The sequence below is a fragment of the Mobula birostris genome, chromosome 2, assembly GCF_030028105.1.
Source record: "Mobula birostris isolate sMobBir1 chromosome 2, sMobBir1.hap1, whole genome shotgun sequence".
NCBI lineage: Eukaryota > Metazoa > Chordata > Chondrichthyes > Myliobatiformes > Myliobatidae > Mobula > Mobula birostris.
In genome coordinates, this window is record NC_092371.1 from 122,435,250 (window position 1) to 122,449,456 (window position 14,207).

A 14,207-nucleotide genomic window follows, 5' to 3' on the forward strand; every position below is an offset into this window, starting at 1 on the left:
TCTACACAACATAAAGGTCCCTGGTTCAAATCCAGGTAACTCTTCAGTGGTATTGACATTTCACATTTGACAGATGATCATCTATTCTTTTCTGTACTGGAGTATTAGGAGGTGCCATTGACGGAGTTTTGATCCCAATCTTGGACTCTGTCGGTATGGAATGCTTCCTATGACTGTACGTTTCTTTCTTCGGGATGCTCCATTTTCCTCCAACATCTCAAAGATGTAAAGGTTGGTAGGTTAATTGGTCATTGTAAATTGTCCTTAGTGTGTAGGTGAGCGCTAGAATCTGGGAAGAGATGATGAGACTCTGGAGAGGATAAATATAAGATTATTGCCATGGGGTGGTTGACGGTTACTGAAGGACCTACTTCCATGTTGTATATCCCTATGACTCCACAACACTGGGAAAAGGTACTGTGGCATTCGTAGTCATAAATGGGAATGTGGGGAGAATAACATGAGATTAGTGTAAATCAGCGTTTATTGCTTATCCCTGCTTGTCCTTGAGAATATGTTTGGGAACTAGCAACTTGAACCATTTCTGCCCAGTGCATGCAGAGTACCAAGATAAAAATTAAATTCATTTCTTGTTTGAAAATAGCATGTGTGAAACTCAGTGTTTCTCACAGGAAGTAATTAATTTTGTTGGCAGACTGATCTCAAGTTTAATTTCCTATTAATTATTATACATGATAAGTCATTCATTTTCCCGAGCAATAATTGTAGCCAGACAAATGATAAACATTTAACTCAAAGTTTACTGACATTAAAGGGACTGGGCAGCTGTGCTGTAAAGACAGTTTGTGACATTAATACATAAAATTGAATCAGACTTTATTTCTCAGCATACCTTGAGGGGCCAACAGGACTTTTAAAAAAAGTTTTAAAGCCAGATGTGAGCTGAAGGGGAAATTGGAGGAGTGATACAGATATGCACACACAAATTATTGACTAACCTTATGGATATATTAATGGCTGACGTAACCAGCCATGCAATTATGTGAATTCACTGAACTAACTGTTGATACAGTCCTGATGAAGGGTCTCGGCCCGAAATGTTGACTGTTTACTTTCTCATTGACGCTGCCTGGCCTGCTGAGTTGCTCCAGCATTTCGTGTGTGTTGAATGGATTTACAGTGTCGGCAGATTTTCACGTCTTTGCACCAACTGTTGAACCGGTCCAGTGAACTGCGGGCAGACTATTAACAGGAAATGCAAACCAATACCACAGGTAAGAAGAATAAAATAAAAATAGAAAGTGTTGGAAATACCCCAGCAGGTCAGGCAGCAACCTTGGAGAACAAAAATCTGAGTTAATTTCTTTGCTGCATGAACTTCTATCAAGATTGACCAGTCTGACTGGTACAGGAAAAGCTAGTTATCTGAAATGGTTAAATTCGATGCATCACACAATCTGCTGGAGGAACAAATTAATCATTGACTTTTCAGGGCAAGGTTCTGTATCAGGATTGAGAGTGGCGAGATGTGGGGTTGTGACCTAAGACACTGACAATTCCTTTCCTCCTACAGATGCTGCTTGACCCACTCAGTTCCTCCAGCAGATGATTTGTTATTCCGTGTTCCAGCATCTGCAGTCCCTCATGTCTCCATTGCTGAGCTTGGTACTGAGTCAGGCTGACGCATTACATCCAGATTGAAAATGTGAGGCTGTTCCTCTAGCTCGCATTGTGGAGGCCAAAGACAGATGATCAAATGCGAGTGGGATAGAATCATAGAAACAGACCGTGTTCACGTCCACTATCAAACACCTAGTTACACCAGTCCTTCTTCATTCTCTCCACAGTGCTGTCAGCTCCGTCAACATTTCTGCCACTCACCTGCACATAACTTAGCAAGCTGCCCGATGGTGTACTGGGATCAGCACTGGTCTTCAAGGCGGGTAGTCCTAAGTTGGAACCTGGCCGGTTCCTTGCACCTTGCGTGCACACTGGGTTCAGTATCGAGCTAGCAGAAGACATTTGTCTGTCTTTCATCGGCCTCATAAAAGACAGACAAATGCTAAAGAAACGGCAAAATGCTAAAGAAACAGCAAACTAATCGAGCAAACTGCACATCTTCAAGAAACTGGAGCATTCAGATGACGCCAACGTAGCTACAGGGAGAACATGCAAACTCCATTCATTGGAGGTTAGGATTGAACCTTGTTGGGCAGGTCAGTTAGCGGATAGGGTGCAGTCAGTGGCTCAAAGGGCCTGTTTAAACTGTATGACTCTTGCCAATTTGAAAGCAAGCTACAGAAATCCAGCTGTGAACTGCCCTCTTCTTCATTTATTGGGATATGAATATTACTACTACTCTTAAGGAGGTAGTCATGATGACCAGTTCTGAGAATCAACCACATGGAGTAGTCTGGTGTCACATTCAGCCGGAACAGGTTAGGATGGCAGATTCCTTTCCCAAAGACACTACTAAATTACGCAGCTGTTTTACAACAAGCAGCCAGTAAAAATTGTGGTTACTAAGACCAGCTGTTATCCCAGATTATTGACTGAATTTAAATCCCTGCTCGGATTTGAACACAGATTATTAGTCCAGCAACCATTCTCTTCATACTTACTTACTGACCGTTACACCACTGGCGTCCAGGGCAGCAGTGAAGCTCCTCCATCTCTGTCTGTATAGAAGGATTCTTCACTGCTGTTTCCACAACCATTTCTTTTTTGACCAATCAGGGTTATCAGCCCTGAGCTGAACCCCCAAACCTGGAGTTCCGGTGGACCGCTCCTGGTCTGGCCCTCTACTATTTGACCTGTTTGGCATGGGTGACCCGACCGAGAGCCAAAGCACAAGGACCTGACTCCAGCCAACATAGCTCTCTGGGTCATTGAGGCACGCAAGCCTCCACACCCTACGACAAGGTTGTGGTCCTTTTGGAGGTTTCTCTTCATGTTAGTGGCCTATTCTTCCTGTAACTAGTGCACTTAGCTGTGAACAAGGTTTGTGACATCTGCAAGTAGAGATAGTGGTCACTTTCTGAATTATATTCTTGATCTGTATGAAAATCATAATGAATATTGTGGTGGAGCATGCTTACCTCCCTCACCGGCATAATTGAGCAATGCTCAGATGTTCCTGCATCTCTTGTCATTTCCAGTTAGATGTAAAAACATGCCTTTATGAAGGGTAAATATAGAGGATTTTTAACAAATCCTATAATTCCTGCAGTGATTTTTTATTTGTGGAATCATTAGCAAAGCCTTCAGTATCGTAGCATAATTCAGCAGGAAAACGGGCCCTTCAACCCAGCTCAGCCATACTGACCAAGATGCCGATCTAAGCTGGTCCCATTAGCCTTTGTTTGGTCTATTTCTCTTCAAACCTTTTCCTGGCCCTTCAAAATCCTGTTTCTTAGCAAGCCCTCCAACAACTTTCCCCAGCCTGATGTCAGGCTCACTGGCTTGTAGTTCCCTGCTGTGTTCTTGCAGCCTTTCTTAAATAATGGCACAAAGTTAGCCATCCTTGCACATGGCTATCATAAATACAAAAATCTCTTCTGGAGTCCTGTCAGTTCTGTGCCCCTGCTTCCCATAGTCTGCTGGGATATATCTGATCCCATCCCATGGGTTTACTCAACATGATGTGCTTCAAAACCACTAAAACTTCCTCTTTCTGAATGTCGATATGTTTACGACTAAAACTGAGAGTGACTTTCCACTTCAGAACTAGTTCTGTTGTAATTTGATACATTAAATATTGTAATGTATAAAAAAGTAAACAACATGTAAAATTGTGGTTGAGTTTGAATGCCCACATATTATTGCACGAGGGGAAATAAATGCAGATTATCCAGGATCACCAGAATCCCATGTGGAAATATTCCCTTGTGTAGTTTGACTGCTTTAGTAAAAAAACATCATTCTTAATGCCATTCAACACTGCCTTTCTTTCTCCCTAAAATCCCACCTCAAAACTCACCATGATGAGTCGGAAGTCAAGGCTCGATGGTTGAAGCCCCCTGATTTGGAGTCTCCAGATGTTGGAGGCCTGATGTCTGTGTATCTGTGAATCAGAGGCTTAATGACTGTGAGGTGGAGGCCCAATTTCTGTGAGTCTGTGAGGTGGAGGCCTGATTTCTGTGAATCTGTGAGGTGGAGGCCCGATTTCTGTGAGTCTGTGAGGTGGAGGCCCGATTTCTGTGAGTCTGTGAGGTGGAGGCCCGATTTCTGTGAGTCTGTGAGGTGGAGGCCCGATTTCGGTGAGTCTGTGAGGTGGAGGCTCATTGGTGTATCCATTGTCTGTGAGCCTGCAAGTTGGAGGCCGGATGACGTATCCAGAAGTCGAGGCCCAATCTCTGTGAGTCTGGGCCAAGGATTGTAGGCTGGAGGCCTGTCTGTGTGTGTGAGTGGGAGAAAAGGGGCTTGTTCTGTTGTTATTTTGTGGCTCCTGTTGTTATTGTTGTTGCTTGTGCCACTCTGCTGAACATTGTGGACATGCTATTTGGCACCGGAATGTGTGGTGACACCTGCAGCCTGCCCCTAGCACATCGTTAGGTTGTGCTGGCAGTGAACATGGCAATGCATTTCACTGTAGTAGATTTCAGTGTGTGTGATAAATAAGTATATTTGAATCACCAATCACATCTCTCTTTTCAGAAAGGAACCTGAAGCAGCCCGAGGAAACCCATGTGGTCACGAGTAGAACGTACAAACTCCTTACAGATGGTGCCAGAATTGAACTCGGTACTCCAGAATGCCCCAGGCATTTTTGTTGGTAATTGATCAATCGACTGCTCCCATGGCTTCCCGTGACACTGATCATGGGGCTAAGCAGGTGTTAAATATACAACTCCTTTGGTAGAGACCATGGCACATGAGAGGACATTTTGGGAAGATTATTGCCAATTTAGCGGTGGAGACACATCTCTATCAAAGAGGTGTAAGGCACTCCTTCCCTCTGCTAGCTTGCAGGTCACACTTGGGTAAGATGTAACACCTGCATTGTCACCTCCCGCTCCCCCCCCCCCACTCGATCAGGGTCATGTGAAGCCAGGGGAGCAGGTGGTGGATGGTCATCTGATCGTCTGAGCAGCTGATGCATGGCACAAGGCCTGTTTATGCAACCACTGAGGCCAGGCAGACAACCTCTGAAGGGTATTGATAATGGCTGGGGGTCACCCGTCTTGTAATGACACTGCCCAGAAGAAGGCAATGACGAACCACTTCTATAGAGAAACTTGCCAAGAACAATCATGGCTATGGGACTATGATCGCCCACGTCACATAACACACCACATAATGAATGAATGAATTGCCAATTTGGAGACATGCACTCAAAAAGGTTCCCCATCCCTAGTCTATGCTTGAGTTTCTGGAGAATAGGGTCAAAAGGGACAACAAATCAGCCATGATCAATCAGCGGAACAGATTTGATGGGCCAAACAGCCCAATTCTGCTTCCATGTCTCATGGTCTTGGGGAAGACAAAGACAGGATTGCTACCTCCTGTTCCCAGACACCTGGAAACCCCTGAAGGCCCTTAAGGTTTACCTACCAGTAAAGTACATTTGTACAAAGCAGCAGTGTTAAATTGGTATACAACAAGATTCCATCAACTGTAGCCCAGTGATAAGCAGATTATTTTTCCTTCTCAAGTAATCTTCATCATCGTGGCTATCCCTCAAGGTCGAGGATGATGGTCTTCATTCTGTTGATCTATTTATGGGCTCTCAAGTAGCTTATTGAGTAATCTCAGGTAATATTGCCTAAGGATAACAAGAAGACCAGGATGTCCATCTGCATGGCAAGTATCTTGTATTCCTCCAGTTTTGGACACATCTTGATTCTCTTCGTGCTCTCCACTGTCAGTTGTGTCTTTAGCTGCCTAAGGAATATACTCACCTTTCAATCCAAAGATTTGCTTCCTCCTAATAAGATCCCCCCCTCCCTGACCAAGGTTCTGGACACCCGTTCTGTAACAAATGTCTGATGACCTTGGGAATTTCCACTGAGAGGCTCCTGAGGCATTTCAGTCCAAGGCCACAATTGCTTTCACTTGGTCCAGTGTGCCCCTGTTGAATCCTGTGCCCTAAAATCGAAGGTCTGATGTTTGCAAATCAGGAATGCACGTGAAGGTTTCAAGGTCAGGGCTAGTGGACTTGTGTATGTATCCAGGCATGAAATCATCTTTACAGGCTCTCATTCTAGAGCTGGGGTTCCTCAGTTGATGATAGGGGGTCCATGGCATAAAAGCTGTTGGGAACACCTAGTTTAGAGTTTGGGGAGTTGGTGAACCCCAATTAAATGAGAAAACACTAGAACCACTCATCGGTTCTACAACACCTGTGGATAGAGAAACAATGTTTCAGGTCACAGATACTGCACCAGAACCTGAAACGTCCACTTGGATTCTCGGATGCTACCCTGACTTCCTGAGTTTTTCCAGCATTTCCTGATTTTATTTCAGTTTTCCAGTATTTGCAATTCATTTTCATTTAAAATCCAAAGTTACTAAAGCCCAGCTTTGGTCAAGATGACCCTAAACAGTGGTGATAAATGATTATTTGATTCTAGGATAAACTTGAAAGCCAAAATATTGCACTCCAAGCTTGGAGTATATTGCACATTTCTGGTCACCCCGTTCCAGGGAGGACATGGAACCACTGGAAAGAATGCAGAAGAGGTTTACCAGGATGCTGCCAGGATTAGAGGGTATGAGCTATAAGGGGTGATTGGAAAAACTTGAGCAAAACCAACAAAACTGCTGGAGGAACTCAGCAAGTCAGCCCAGCTTCTAAGGAAGGGAATACACAGTCGGCATTGAGGGCCAAGCCCTTTCACCAGGACTAGAAAGGAATGGGGGCAGAAGCCAGGATAAGATGATGGGAAGAAGGGAAGAAGTACAAGTTGGTAGGGGACGGGTGATAGGGAAGGTGGGTGGGTGAGGAGGGGGATGAAGTAAGAAACTGGGAGGGGAGGTGGAAGAGGTAAAGGGCTGAAGAAGGAAGAATCATAGGAAAAGTGCACAGACTGGTAAAAGCGGAGGGCAACCAAAAGAGGGAGATGATTTGCAGGTAAGGAGAAGTGACGGGGTGAGAGGTAACCAGAATGGGGAATGGAAAAAGAGGGAAGGGGGAAATGGGAAGAAATTGTCAGAAGTTAGGGAAGTTGGGTTGTTTACTCAGCAGGATGGAGGCTGAAATTATGAGAGGCATAGTTAGGGTAGAAAGTCAGAATCTTATCTTGTAGGATATGAACATTAAACCTCAGAGGACATGCATTTAAGGTGAGGGGGAAAGTTAAAGGGAGATGTGCACATTTGTATTTTACACACAGAGACCGGTAGCTCCCTGGAATGGGTTGCCAGGTGCAGTGGTGGAAGTAGTATTTAAGAGGCTTTTAGATTGACACATCAAAATGCTGGGATGGTGGGATATGGATCAGAAGAGGTTTAGTCTAGTTCAGCATCCTGCTCAGTGCAGACAAGGAAAGTTGATGGGCTGGTTACTTTGTTATAAACACAAGAGATTGTATAGATGCTGGAAATGTAGGAAAACACACCCAAAATGCAGGTCAGGTAGCACCTACGAAAATGAATAAAGAGTCGACGTTTTGGGGCGATGCTGCCCGAGTTCCTATGACATAGTGTGTGTGTGGTAAGGTTCTATGTTCCTTGTTTGCAGCGATATGCTAATAGCAAAAGAATGATGGAATGTTCAACACGGGGCGCCCGAAAGGTGGAATTGAACCACTCTGTCGCTAGACAGCTACAGGTTTGAAGCCTGCACCCCAGACCACTGAGGATCATCCGGGCATTGTTTAAGTTCTACATCACAGCTATATAAAGCATGAAAATCTCCTACTCTTTTAACTTATAATAATTAACTTGGTGTTCCATTCTAATACTATAGTCCCTCTCTACTGACAATAATAAATATGAAACAGAATTCACAGCCCTTAATAGTGTCCAGATCATCACTGTTCTCTGTTGGAAATATATGTAAATAAGGTTCCACGTGATTGGCTGATACGTATACAAGACCTTATACTTAGTTTGTAAGCAGCTCTATCACGTTGTCCCGACGGAATATCCTGCAGGATGGCTGCCGAATAACGGCACAGAACTTTACTCCTTTTTAGCACGGTAACTTGGCACGGATATGTATATTCCATAATGAAAACTGCAGTTTCCTTTGAGTAGCTCTTAAAAACTATCAGAAAATTGGGTCTAAATAACTCCTTCTGCATTGTTTGATTCTGCAGGTCATTTGCATAAATACGATTTAGGGTATTTTAGCCATCATAATTTGTTTTCACGTTTTCTTCCATCTTCCTTCTTTCATTCTTCATTCCTAGGACCTGAGCATCGCTGATAAGGTTTGAGCAAACAAAGTGCTGGAAGAACTCAGCAGGCCCAACAGCATCTGTGGACTATGGTTGAGGGACCGTCAATGTTTCAGGTGGCAACCTTGTATAAGGGCTGAGCATGCAGAGGGAAGGATAGGCAATATAGAGAGGTGGGGAGGAGGAGTGAGACAGGGGGTGGCAGGTGATAGGTGGAACCAAGTCAGGCGAGGGATGATGGGCAGATGGAAACAAGGTGGCGAAAAGGGAGGAAAGAGAGAGTGTTGAGACAGAGGCTAGTGGGTAATAATTGCAAATGCTAGAAAAACTTTTGTTTTGGCAAATAAAAACAGCTGGGGGAGGGGATAGAAAAAGTGAACCAAGGGAGAAGAAACCCAGGTATGTGGGCAAAGGGAAGATGGAGCTGGTGATGTAGTGTGGTGGGGTTGAGCAATGACAGTAATGAGAGAGAGAGAGAAAAGGGCAACAAATGGAAAGAGACCCTGGTGAACTGGTAGAAGTGGACAAAGAACACGGGCAAACACGAGGAATTCTGCAGATGCTGGAAATTCAAGCAACACACATCAAAGTTGCTGGTGAATGCAGCAGGTCAGGCAGCATCTTTAGGAAGAGGTACAGTTGACGTTTCGGGCCGAGACCCTTCATCAAGACTAACTGAAGGAAGGGTTAGTAAGAGATTTGAAAATGGGAGTGGGAGGGGGAGGGGGAGATCCAAAATGATAGGAGAAGACAGGAGGGGGAGGGATGGAGCCAAGAGCTGGACAGGTGATTGGCAAAAAGGATATGAGAGGATCATGGGACAGGAGGCCTAGGAAGAAAGAAAAGGGGGCGGGAGCCCAGAGGATGGGCAAGGGGTATAGTGAGAGGGACAGAGGGAGAGAAAGAGAAAGAATGTGTGTATATAAATAAATAATGGATGGGGTATGAGGGGGAGGTGGGGCATTAGTGGAAGTTTGAGAAGTCAATGTTCATGCCATCAGGGATGTAAGTTGCTGAAATTGGAAAAATTAGTGTTCATACCATTGGGCTGCAGGCAATACAAGTGGAACATGATGTGCTTTACTTCTGCTTAGTATGTTTCCTCAGTGAGGCAGTGGAGAAGGCTGAGGATAGTCAGATTGGTGTGAACATGGAAGGGGGAGCTTGGAATTCAAGGTGGCTTTTGGTCTCCGGGCAAGGCAGTGATTCAGATCCAGCTGCTGATTGTATTTGGTGCTCACATATGGCCTTCTTGGACCAAACATGGACTGAATGACCATTTCACAGAGTTCACCTGCACTCTGTCCACAACACAAACTGAAAATACTGCCTGGCCTGTTGAGTTTCATGGCATTTGATGTTTTTATTTAATTCCAGGAGGCCAGTTGGTAAGGGTGACGACTTCATAAATGACATTAGAAGGTAGAACAGATACAGGTCTTTCAGCCCATTGTGTCTGCGCTGAACATGATGCTAAATAGAACTAAATCTCTCTGCCTGTACCTGGTCCATATCGTTCAATTCCCTGCATTCCCATGTGTCTAACAGCCTTTCAAATGGCACGGATTGTATCTGTTTCCACCACCAACCCCAGCAGCTCATTCCAGTCTCCAACAAATCTCTCTTCAAATAATTTGCTTTGTACATCTCCTTTAATCTTTTCCGCCTCTTATCTTCAGTGCATGTCCTGTAGTAGTCTGCATTCCTATCCTGGGAAACTGTTTCCTTGTGAACTGAACTGATGAGCTTGAAAATATTGAACTGAATGATTTTGAAAAATAAACTGGCCAGTAGTTTCTTGGATTTTCTGTTATGAGCTTTCTATTTCCAGATTTATTTGAAGAACCAAGCTTAAATGTCTCATTGTGACCTCTGGATTACTGGCCCCGTAATTAAACCACTCCTTTCACAACATTTGATGAGATCTTTCTCGCAGCGATCACTTTTCCTCATCCAGTCCAGCCGAAGGGTCTTGGGACCTGAAAAGACTGTCCATCCCCCTCTACAGTTGCAATCTGACCTGCTGAGTTCTTCCATCAGTTTGTTTGTTGCTCCAGGTTCCAGCATCTGCAGTGTCTTGTAACTCTATTTCTTCTTGTCCACATGCCCATCATGGTGCTGGACTCAGTGTAACCATTATTTGTATCTTTTATTAAAAAAACTTAAAAACCTCATGCCAGCTCATCCTTTCGGTAAGACTGTGGCTGCTGTGATCTTTGACCTCAGCTACAATCTCATAACCTTTTTAACATCCTGTAGTCCAAGAATCTCAGTTCTGAATATATACAATGGATTCGAATCAACAGCTCTCTGGATTAGACAATTCCAGAGACTCACAACCATGGAGAAGTAATTCCTACTCCCTCCAGGTAAAATGGCCCAGCCAAACTCTTGTTCAGGATTTCAAACAGGGGCAAGTATTCTACCAACTACTCTCTACATTCCATTGAATTCTTTCACTTCTCTATTTCAATTACTGACACCCTTTTATTTTTTACGGTTTTAAAAGTCAAAGGGACCTCTTCAAAATTAAATGCAGCTTTCAGTTGGAAGTGGATAATTCCCCAGGGTGCTATTGACGACTGAGTGCCCAAACATAGCGTTGACATTTACATTGCTCAATTGTTGTGTAATGCATTCAGATTGGCAGCCAAAAACTTTGTAGTAAAAATATGCATGGATTGTATCCCAGTATAAGCTACCAAGAAGATCCCAACTAAATTTCTGAGTCCTCCTCCGGGCACCTAACTTCATGACGGATATAAAAACCTCGGAAAGATTTGTCACACTGAAATCAGGAATAGAGAGTTCCACTGAACTGGGATTAATATGAACCAAATATTGTGTAATCGTAACTGAAAAGCAAAAAAAAATGCAGTTATTGGAAATCTGAAATAATAATAGATAAAGCTGGAAATACACCACAAGTTAGGCAACAGCAGTGGAGAGATAAATAGACTTAATAATTCAGGTGCTGACACCTGAACACAACTAAAATTTTTTAATAGAGATGTTCAAGGTTTTGAGAGGTTTTGGAAAAGAAAGGAGGAATTCTTTCTATCTCTTATAAAATGTACATGTTTTGGATGTGGACTTCATGGGCAATACAAATATTTATTGCAATTATCTAATTTTTCCATGAACTGAGGAAACGGATTGGTGGACCTATACTTCATTACAATACTTCCCTGAAATATATATCCCACTGTTCATTTTTAAAAATTCCTGCAGTTAATTGGATTGACATCACTAGATCATTGCCCCAGACCTGTATATAGTAAACACAGTAAATTAACCACTAGGTTACCATAGCTAAGCAAACCAGGGTTTGAAACCAGAGGATATATGTTTAAGATAATTGGATAAAAGGGCAGAGAAAAGGCAAACGGTCTGCTGGAGTAACTCAGTAGTGGAACAGCGCCTGTGGGAGGGGGCAGCATTGTCAACGCCATTCATCAGGACCATGAAGAGGAAAGATATAAAGGAGAGGGTGAGACAGGAGCAAGTAGAGACTGGTGGACAGAAGAGGGGTGAAGGATAATGATGAGCAGGTGGAGCCAGGTGGGAGAAGAAGAGGGTGAAGGTGGAGACAACTAGGAGGGAGGTAAGCAGGAACACAATGCTGGAAGTATGAAAGGTGATAATAGCAAACATCAGGGGAAAGGTGAAAGGCAGATTGAGTTGAGTCATGTTGAGTCAAGTCATGGTTATTCCCATACGTACAAGAACACACATGAACAGGTGTAATGAAGAACTTACTTGCAACAGCATCACTGGCACATAACATTATATAAGCAGCATTCAGAATAAAGACATTTTTTAATCCAGGTTCAGGAACAGTCATTAACCATCAGAGGGGATAACTTCACTCAACCCAACACAACTGTTCCTACAACCTACAGACTCACATTCAAGGACTCATTATCTTATATTCTCAAGATTTATGGCTTACTTATTATTATTATTATTATTATTTTCTCTTTTTGTCTTTGCACAGCTTGTTGTATTTTGCACATTGGTGTTTCTCCATCTTTTTGGGTGCGGTCTTTCATTGATTTTATTGTGTTTCTTTGTAGTTGCTGTGAATGCCTGCATGAGAATGAATCTCTGGGTTGTATATGGTGACATGTATGTATTTTGATAATAAATTTACTTTGAACTTTGAGAAGTTTTTACAGGAACATAATGAGAACAACAATGTCCATTTTAGTGCAAAGTAATCAAAGTGGACATAGTATTGCTGAACTTTAGGGATTAGTGTTGTGCAGGTTGAAACGGGGTTAGCTGATCTCAAACCTGGTGGTGTGGGACTTCATGCTTCTGTACCTCCTGCCCATTGGTGGCTGCAAGAAGGTGGCATGGTATGCATGGTGAGGGATCTTTGGTACTGGATGTTGCCAACTTGAGGCAACACCTCCTGTAGATAGTACCAATAGTGGGGAGGGATGTGTCAGGACCAGATGGGGAAAAGGGATCTGGTAGATAAAATGTGAAATAGAACCAGAACCCCACCTTAAGTTGTGAGTTAATGTAATATGAATGGATTAGTAAGACATGCAAGTTCATAAGTAGAAACCAGAGAACCTGAAAGAAACATGTGGTCTTATAGAAATGCAACATCGCATCTACAGGCCATGACACACAGGGACTTGGGCTATATTATATATAATATAAACTTCAGAGGACAGGGAGGAGGTCTGGCCCCGGCACACATCGCACGCAGGCCCACCTGTGTGTGGACAGGTCATGGTGCTCGTGAACCAGATCTCCAGCGATGGGTAAATAGCCGCACTGCCTTGTGGGCAGCATCGGGAGAGGAGAAGGCTACAGGAGTAAACCTAGACAGCAAATCCGGAGTGGAGCCCCAAAGGCGGCTGGACGTCATTGAATATCCTCCTGGCAGCTCCTGCAGCCAAGCTGGTGCCAAACACATTGCTTCATAAGCTTTCCTTTGGACTCCACTGGTGAGTGGTTAGGCGCTTGTGGAGATTTGGCATGACATCTAAAACTCTGACAAACTTATATAGAAGTGTGGTGGAGAGTATATTGACTGGCTGCATCACAGCCTGGTATGGACAGACCAATGCCCTTGAATGGAAGACTCTACAAAAAGTGGTGGTTATGGCCAAGTGCATCATGGGTAAAGGCCTCCCCACCATTGAGCACATTTACATGAAGTTCTGTCCCAGGGAAGCAACATCCATCATCAGGGACCCCCACCACCCAGGCCATGCTCTCTTCTCACTGCCGCCATCAGAAGAAAAGTACAGGAGCCTCAGGACTCACACCACCAGCTTCAGAAACAGTTACTGCCCCTCAACCTGTCGAACCAAAGGGGAGAACTTCACTCAACTCCGCTTGCCCCATCACTGAAACAGACTCTCAACCTATCGCCTCACTCCCAAGGACTCTTCATCTCATGTTCTCGATATATATTGCTTATTTATATATTATTATTTTTTGCATTTGCAGTTTGTTGTCTTTCGCATACTGTTTGTCTGCCCCGTGGTACAATCTTTCATTGATTCTATTATGGTTATTGGATTTATTAAGTATGCCTGCAAGAAAATGACAAAAATAGTGACATATATGTACTTTGATAGTAAATTTACTTTGAACTATATTCATCCATATGGTTTAATGACAAACTTGAACTTAAACTTCTTTCAGCACTTAACTGTTTCCCTTTCCATAGGGGCTGAATACTTCAGCATTTTCTGACAATGATTCAGATTAAGAGCAGGTTGTTGTGCGTCCCTTCTGGCGAGTCTGTTTGGTGCGGCTGCTCCCGGGAGAGTATGTGCGCGTTCCCTGCATCCGGTTCTCCAGGTGACTCAGCCGGGAGCATTGGGAATTGCTGGGAACTGCAGAAGTTTGGCCTGTGACTCACACCCTTTGGCTGCC

At 43.7% G+C, this 14,207-nt stretch overlaps 1 long non-coding RNA gene and 1 other non-coding gene across 2 annotated transcripts in view; one reads left to right on the top strand and one right to left on the bottom strand.

The window, feature by feature from the left end:
* Positions 1–1,027: 1,027 nt before the first annotated feature.
* Positions 1,028–14,207, top strand: part of LOC140209248 (uncharacterized) — a 44,867-nt gene continuing 31,687 nt past the window's right edge. The window contains exon 1 of the long non-coding RNA XR_011888973.1: positions 1,028–1,235. This is a non-coding gene — a long non-coding RNA (uncharacterized lncRNA). The remainder of the gene's footprint in view (positions 1,236–14,207) is intronic.
* Positions 7,687–7,773, bottom strand: trnastop-uca (transfer RNA opal suppressor (anticodon UCA)). The gene has a single exon. It is a non-coding gene; the product is annotated as a tRNA-Sec (tRNA).